Consider the following 9,205-nt stretch of genomic DNA (forward strand, 5'->3'; position numbering starts at 1 on the left):
GTGATAGCGCGCGTCCCCGCACGCTTCCGCTGGGCATACGGCGCGCGGCAAAGATTTTATCTATACGGAACCTCACGGCGACGGCAGAAATCCGGCTGAAGTGTCCATATAATTGCTATCGCAATAAAAGCAAGCTGCATATTCGCTTGGCGCATCGCTCATCGAAACAATTCGTTTTCGCGGCTCTCGGCAAAAGAAACGCGCCGACTGCGGTTTAATGTACCGCGGTGTCACGGCGCCTGTAAACAAAGTAACCGCACCGTCTGCATGCCTGTGAGAGATCTAACGGGGCAATCATGGCCCGGTGGCACTTTGAGGCACTAGGAACAGGAGATAGAGCGTGTTATCTTAAGCCACCGTCGTGCGGCAGTGCGCTCAAAGAATTAAAATAACATGACGTGTGGATGTAGTTCACAAATGTAGCGCCTGCGTCTTCTTTTTACGTGAAATGTCTTATCCGCTTTATATTTTTGTTTGATGGCAATAATAATGTAGCTGCAGAGATCACAAGTGTCTGGTTATTCGCGACCGGTGATTATACTGTGATATTTTTGTTTGTGTTCTGCTTCTCTTTTATTTCAAAAAGAGAAATGTTGACGGCGCAGTAATGATGACATCGCAAATTGGACAGCGCAAACAAAAATATCGCATTATAGGGGGTGCATCATTGCACAGCATGATCAAACCGGACGTGCGCGCCTGTCAATGGTGATAACTGGACGGCGCGCCCTATACCTTCAGGCTTGTTGTGCTTCGGCCACGCGTTCCGCTGTTCGCATTTATTTTCATAGTGATAGTACGTATGCCATGTGTATTCGCGTATAGCTTGTAGACAAATGTAGGTTGATCGTCCCATATTCGTTGCCACGTGAGGGTATCAAATTATTCGCATGCTGGTCGGCCCATATTCTGAAGAAATGTATTTCTAATTTCAAGAAGACGCATACCTTTATTGCAGCGCGCACTAAATGATATTATGGGTAGCCGAAAATTTTTACAGCTCATTGCCACAGGCGGCGCCGTCATTCAGACTTGGCAAATCCTTTTTTTGTGTGTGTGTGTGAAAATTGGGGTTTTTTACCGCGGGATAATTCTTCATGCTTCAAGAAATGGTCAAGATTCTTTTGTCTTTTTAAAAATTGAGCAGGATTCCTACGCGCTTCATCAACTCTGAATATGAATGTTATACCAAACTTTGTATGTTTATGCGAGCGTCCTATTCAGAATGTTATTCATTTCCCTTGCAGACTGTTCAAAAGCAATGGAAAAATATCTGATCAGGAAACGGAAAGCCCCCGGTGAAGACTGCGAGGAGAGCCGTCCCTCATCCAGCATTTCCAGTTCAGTCGCTGAAGCTCCACCGCGCGCTGATGACACTAGCACACCAAGCTCTGAGTCCACTGCAGAAGCCGGTCCTTCCAAAATTCGATCCATCGGGGAGGTTTCTGATGCACCATCTACAGAAAAACAAGGGCGGCGCTTCCAGCCCACCTGGAAAAGTACCTACAAGTGGTTATCTTACAATGTCCACAGTGACAAGGCGTTTTGCGATACCTGTTGCACAGCATCAGAGATGAAACTGCCGCTCCCTAACACTTGCCAAGACAAGGATTCTTACCTGGCATTTGTGAAAAATGGTTTCTCAAACTGGAAAAAAGCAATTGACACATTTAAATCCCATGAGAGGTCTAATTTTCATAAGGAGGCATGTAATGCCGTCGTAGCTGCAAAAGGCAGCGCGAATGTGGCTTATGTTTGCGCCAAGGGAAAGGCGAAAGAAATGGACGACACCCGACAGGCTCTCCTAGCAACACTAGGAGAGCCTGTCGTCACTACTGTACCTGTCGACCCAAGGCTTAGCAATACGTGGCCACGAAGACACAGAGTAATTTGAGGCAGCTGCTGGAACTCCGGGCTAATGATATTCCTTCATTGCGATCGTGGCTTTTAAGAACAAAATACAAATGGATTTCTCACCAGATTTTAAACGAGATGGTGGAACTCATGGCACATGACATCCTTCGTTCACTCACAGACGAAGTTCGTGCGGCAGAGCACTACGCTGTCATTATGGACGAGACAGCAGACATTTCTGTCAAAGAACAACTTTCAGTTTGTTTTCGGGTGGTCACAGAAAGCCTGGAAGTAGAGGAGCTGTTCTGTGGGTTTTTCAACACGACGGACACCACAGCGACGAGCCTCTTTGCTATATTGAAAGACATTCTTTGTAGATTTAATCTGCCAATTGAAAAGTGCCGCGGGCAGTGCTATGATGGTGCGGCAAACATGAGAGGAAAGCACCGAGGAGTACAAGCTCTCATGCAAGAACAGGAACCTCGCGCGCTATATGTACACTGCCTAGCGCACATCCTGAATTTGGTTTTGCATGATGTCGGCCAGAAAGTAGACATGTGCCGTGATTTTCTTTACGCCGTCACTGAACTGATAAACTTCGTGACCTGCTCTCCAAAGCGCGTTGCTTCTTTTTAAGAGATTCAGGTAGAAGAGGATGTGAACTTGCGAAAATTCTGCCCGACAAGGTGGACGCTAAAGGCTTCATCAATGCGATCAGTTCTTTCAAATTATAGCAGTCTCATAACGTTTTTCTCTAAAATAGCATCCGAAGAGCGAACTGAGGCCGGTGCGAAAGCCAGAGGATTTTTAAGGATGCTGTTCAAGTTTGAATCGTTTTTCATGTTGACGCTTCTGACAAAAGTGTTTTCACGAATGGAAGCACTGAATACCGCCTTACAAAAAAGAACGCTCAGGTTTGACCAAACGGAGAAAATGGCGAAATCCGTCACTGCAAGCGTCGCTGAACTGAGGCAAAGTTTTCCCTTGGTTTGGGAGGAGGTGTTTGCAGAGGCAGGAAAAGTAGGAGTTAAGGACCCGTGTGTTCCAGCTGCTAGGCGAAAGAAAACTCCACACCGCTATCAAGAAGGTTCCTCAGCTCACGTGTTCACATCAGCGGAGGACATGTACCGCCAGAGGTACTACGAAGTACTTGACACTGTACTGTGCTCGTTAAGCGACAGATATCCACCTGTGATGTGGCAGCATATGTCACACATTGAGCAGTTTGCCATAGGAAAGCAAGACGAAGCATACATAACAAAGTTCTACGGTGACGACCTTGAACGAGGATGGCTGATTTTGCACAGAGACATGCTCATTGACATCGTAAGCCAACAAAAGTCGGCACCATTGCACACATTCGAGGACGTCGTGCAGATGTTTTCGAGGGAGAAGGGCGAACACCTGCGAAACCTTTTGCCGGAAATGACCAAGCTAACAAAAATTGCGTTGGACATACCGGTCTCGTCAAGCACATCCGAGAGGTCCTTTTTTTGTCTTCGGCGACTGAAAACGTACCTGCGGTCGACGACTGGACAAGCCCGTTTGAACCATCTGGCCATTTTGCACACTCACAAAGAACTCTCCCGCAAAATCAATTTAAATAAAATTGCCGACGACTTCATTGCTAGAACAAGTTGCCGAATGAACACATTTTCCCTCAAGGTGAAACCATCCCATCAGACAGCGAAATGATGTCTTTAATAGGAAAGAGAAAGTTTCCAACTCACAAGTTAAAGCTAACCATTTGGCTAAGAAAACAAAGCAAAAATGTATTTCCAGGAACGAAAACGGGGTGCATGACAGGGCAAGTAGGGTGAGGCCTTTTGGGTACGCAAAAGACGCTTCGTTGCGCTATTTCTGAAGCTTCCCAGTCTATGCTGTGCTTTTTCCTTATTAATATTTATTTGTCATATGCTGCATTAGCTGCTCAAAAACGCAATCCACGCTCTTACTACTTCCTCTCGTGCCCTTTGCCACTGTTGAGATATCGTTGTGTCTTATTTATTTATTTGTTAATATGACTGTGTATTTCTGCGCCTGATAATTGATTACTCTACAATCATTTATTCCGCCGCCGGGAAATAAATGAAACCAGTGGCATAAGGCATGCTTTGACAAGTAAATAAAGTATTGCGTCGTGGAGTCACGTTGTTTTATGCTAATAATTGTAGTCATAAGTTGTGTACAGAAATTGTTATATATTGTGTATGTTTTATATATGTTATGTCTTATGTTTTCAACTGACCTTTAGTCAGGAAAATATTTCTTGACTGTCTTTGTATATTAAAACTTTCACAAATCGTTACATGGCTGATTTCATTTATGTGTAGTCGTGCGACTTATAGGCACAAAACACACATATCTCCCGAACGTGAATAACTTAACCGGCTTTTCGCATGGCTCATCCGAGAGACGCGAGTCTCTTTGTGGTACGAGGGGACTCAGGTTATGAAATTGAACTATATATGATCGCTTAGGCACGCTGGTCGGGCCCCCCTCCCCCGGGAAAATGAAAACTGTCCGCCTATGGTCGCTATGGTAGACGGCCATGGTTCTTCTGACGATGCTCGAGCGGGAATGGGCGCGAAGGCGGCGGCAGGCGTTCTCCCTTCTGCTCACGCCGTCGTTCTTCGTAGGCGTACAATACGCGGCGTACCCATTACACGGCCGGAACGCAACTGAGATAACGTGTCTTTGCAGTGCGTGACGTCACCAGCCAAAGAGACAAACCGATTGGCTACTAAACGCAGCTGGGGCACACCGGCGATACGCATTTCCTTTGTATCAAATCTATGGCGTTCTTTTGATCTACGTGCTCAGTCTGCGCACGCAGCGATCCGCTGGAAACTAGCGTATAACAGCTTCGCTTTAATAAACTTGCCAACTTTAAAGATACCGGGTTGTAAAGATCATGAATCCGAGGGTCTGACGAAATCTCGTCTGGTTGGGAAGAATAGTGGCGAAAACCGGAAACTGACGCCCACCAAGGTGATTCTTTTTTTCCGAACTGACGTTTCAGTAAGGAAAAAAGAATTACCTATTTTTGCCTACAATAATTGTGATAACGGCTATTTATTATTCGAAGCCATGCAATTCGAAAAAGTATTCGATGTTCTTGTTGTTTCTGTGGTTTTACGTGCCAAAACGAGTTCTGATTATGAGGCACGCCGTAGTGTAGGGCTCCGGATTAATAATGACCACCCGGGGTTCTTTAACGTGCGCTATACAACGCAAGCACACGGGCGTTTTTCCATTTCGCCTGTACAGAAATGCGACCGCCGCGGCCGGGATTTGATCCCGCGACTTGGTGCTCAGCTATTCAATATTCGACTCGCTTCTGGCACTATTCGATCCTTATTCGAATCGGTCTAAAAAAATTCTATTCGCACACCTCTAGAAACACGTTCTTGAAGCAGGTGAAATTGGCAACACCTAAGTATCTGAAAAAAGTCACTCATCTAGTAATAGTTTGTTGTTTGTCGTTATTTACAGTTTCAGGTATCCTATTGCTCGGAGAAATCCTAATTACTCAATTGCGTAAGCATCCCCCCAAAAAAACGTGTGCTCAGGGCAAGCTCTAGAGAAAATGCGTGCTGTTTTGATACAATACATCACACAAAAGGCGTGCACTTAAGGCAACTATCATTTTTAAAAGCATTTTACTCCCCACTTATCTCCGATAGACATGCGACGTTTAGTGTGCGAATAAATTACATTTATTAGGGGAACATTCCTAAAACAACTGCTCGAATTCGTTAGACCGGTTGGCAAGCTGTTGGCGCAAGTTATTTCATGCCAGGTATGGTTTCTTCCGAACGACCGCGAGCATATTTGCATTGAATCACGTGTAATTTGTGGCTAGTTACCGCAACAGCAAGCGGGGCCACGGTATCGCGCAAACCTGGTACAAAGGAACTTCGGAGGGGGCAGGGGGGGGCATTGACGCATAATTCCAGGGTGCCCCCCCCCCCCCCCCTTGCTACGCCCCTGTGTAACCCAATGCAACACGCATGGAGAACGGTTGATATACCGTAAATACTGCACACTTGTAGTCGCTTCACAACCGCGGGCAACATACTCACCTCTCCGCCTCCAGCGACGACGAAGGTCTCTCCTCATCCGACGAAGGCGTCACCACTTTGTCCTTGTTGAGAATAATCCAACGGAGTAGGTTATGCGTCGGTGACATGGATTCCCTGACTCTGCGCTGTGCATTTTCGTATCCGCTGTTCAGATCCCAGTTCGGAGTCGAGGGAATCGGCGTACGCAGGTACCTCTTTTGAACGGCACTGTCGACATACTCACGCTGTTCCCCTTGTACGGAGTAATGGCCGATCTCGCAGGGCACGCCGTATGCGGCAAGCTCGTCCGTACACGCAGTGAGTGCGTCGCGTACGGTCATGACCGCGACGTGTTGGCCAGCGGGAACAGGACCTATCCCGCGGTGAAGTGCGTCAGCCGCCGCCGAACCTGCCGAACTACCGAAATCACCGCCTATCATCTTAGCCGGGAACGCTCGAGCCCCAATGCAGACGATGTGGTTACGCTTCGCACACTCGCGCTTCTAAGTATTACCAGCCTCCCCTATGTTTCACCGCGATATGCGTGCGCATTGACGAAGTCGCTACCCCACGCGGCGAGCAGAAAGGTTGTTTTTCTGAAAACACCCACAGTCTTCTGTTCGCCTTGCGCTGGCGCGCCAGAATGCCGATTGGTTAACGCAAGCCACGCGGGTTGATTCCCCCGCAGTTGCACAGATCGTTTCTAGTGCGCTACGCTGCTGCGTGAGGAATTCCGATGTCCCTGTTGATGGGCCTTTTCATGCGAATAACCTTCATTGGCATTGTCAGACCAGTTTTCTTTGCAGCCAACGAGATGTCGACGCCTCGTGGTTGTGTGGGACACAGTGAAATTATCGTAATTCAATGAGGCGTTCAAAATCAACCACACTCATAGGAAGCATGTGCTATCCCCTTTACGCTAAGTTGCTTCGTCAACTGACGAAGGGAACAGTTCTGGTTGTACTTAAATATGGGGTTGGAAACCTGGCGCTGCACACGGTACTTTAGTTTTCTTTATTAGGACAGCAGAAGCTCGGCTCCACCTACCTATACTATAACCTAGGTACTCCAATTGACGCTGTGAAGAAAAAAAATTGCTTCGTCTTTGAATTCGATGTTGTAATTAACGAATAGTGGGTACCTCGCCATTACGACGGCCGGTTGATGCCGTTGTGCAAGGCTGCTTCGTTATATGAACCATCCCATCGCTTTTGTTATCTCGGCTCTCGATGTTAGCAGAAGCTTTAGCTTGGCAGCAGGAATATATATGCATGCCAACAAATAAATCGTAATGTTTGCCAACTAAAGCACCAATATAATGAGGTTCGTAGCATTTAGATGACCGTGTTAAACTCAGTAACTGTAGAATGCGAATATTCAATTCATTTGCGCCGCCATTTTTTAGCAAAATACTTTCATGTTGCAAGTTTGCAAAAAGTCACGTTTGAGGTCTGCAACTCTGTAACTCTATAAAACGATAAAAAAATTATAAACCGCGCGTAATATTACATATGAAGTATATATAACACATCATCACTTGACGAAGACGTCATCGCGTGACGTACCGTTTGACGTGATGACATCATCACATGACGTCATCAGGCGATATATCGTGACGCGACGATGCCGTTATCACGTAACGTAACGTTTGACGTGATGATGTCATCACGCGACGTTTCAGTTGATGACGTAATCACGATTCGTCATCATGTCAAACGTGACGTCACCACTTGGTCACATGGGTTTTGGTACCATCTGATGTCAACGCCGGATTTTTCACTTCATAGACCATGCAATGATGTGGTATTTATAAATTATAGCCCCATCAGCAGTTGTCGCGGCGGTTTTCACAGCTTCGTTGGAAACCCGCTTTCGCAGGGCCTTGCCGGTCGCGAAGCTTCGGGCGAAAAGCGGTTCAGAACCAATTGTCACCGACATCAGCAAGGGTGGTTATGGGAGCAGCGATTGAAGCGCGACTATGTTTGGAGGGAATAAACACTGGGAAAGAAAAAAAAGCGTTTTTAAATTAAAGCGAGACGCAGTTAGATTCATTCAACGAAAATAAAATTCCTAATTCATTTTATATATGCATGGCGAGAAAAGATACAACTGTATTTTACTAGATCATTATCAATATATACCTTTTTTCAGGGCCCACTGTGAGAGCGCCCATCGATAGCGGCGGGCGTTGACGCCGCTATTAGGGTGTCTAGAAGGGGAGGCAGGGGAGGTGTGAATACCGGCGGCGCTTTCCTTGAGGCGCGCGTGACCCCCTTGCGCACCGATGCCACCAGGGGAAATATGGCGCTACGGCTCGCGGCGCGGGAAGCATAGCCGCGCCGGCCTGCCGGCCTCGCCTCCGTGCCTTCGCCGACAGTTTTGGTCTCGTCGCCAGTTTTGGGGTGTTTCTCGCGATACATAGCGTGTTGCACAGCATCGTCGTGGCATTGCCAATTGCCATCCTAGTATTATTCACGAGGCCTTTCACACTAGCTCAATCTGATCACCACCGTCTGCTTTTTTTTTTTTCCTTAGGTTTACCGTTCGCGACTTTATTAATGTAACTGCAGTCTTGATTGATACCACGTCGCATTCTTGCCCTCTCAGAAGATGCCGTGCCCACAGTACTTCCGAACTTGCCAAAGTAAATTAGTAGGACTCTGACGAAAGAAAGAAAAAGAAGAGATGTCTCACGTGCTCCACGGGTCCCAGGTTCGGCACGCAAACCACTTCGGTGTAGCAAGTTCCGCCTTCTGTGACCCTGTATGCCTGGACTACATATTCGACTCCCTGAGTACGACTAAAGTATTATTATTATTATTATTATTATTATTATTATTATTATTATTATTATTATTATTATTATTATCTTACAAGAGAAGCGGCGCTTGTCTATTGACAAGACGGGGGAATACGTGCCCACCGGCAGACGGGGAGGCTGCAAATATACAGCGGGACGGAATGCCCAATCCAGTCGCAGAAGAATTGTTACTTTTCGAGTTTAAGCGACCTTTGAAACTGTGGTCACTGCAAAAGTTTAAACAAAACATTGCTCGTTACCAGACTGCAGAGTTTACAATGAACGAAATGCCGCGGCTGTTGTGTTAATCAAAATGGTAGTGTTCTTCATTGGAGAAGGACTTGCCAGCTGTAGCATCTACTTGGCTGGGCAGCTTCACAACGAAACCGTTGTGGAATCTAAAGAACAAACAGAAGGGACCTTGGTGGCCTTTTATATCCATCAGAACCATTCTACAAGCTGGTCGATGCCCTTGAAACAAGCTCAC

This window comes from Dermacentor silvarum, chromosome 8 (assembly GCF_013339745.2).
Source record: "Dermacentor silvarum isolate Dsil-2018 chromosome 8, BIME_Dsil_1.4, whole genome shotgun sequence".
In the NCBI taxonomy this organism is placed as follows: Eukaryota; Metazoa; Arthropoda; class Arachnida; order Ixodida; family Ixodidae; genus Dermacentor; species Dermacentor silvarum.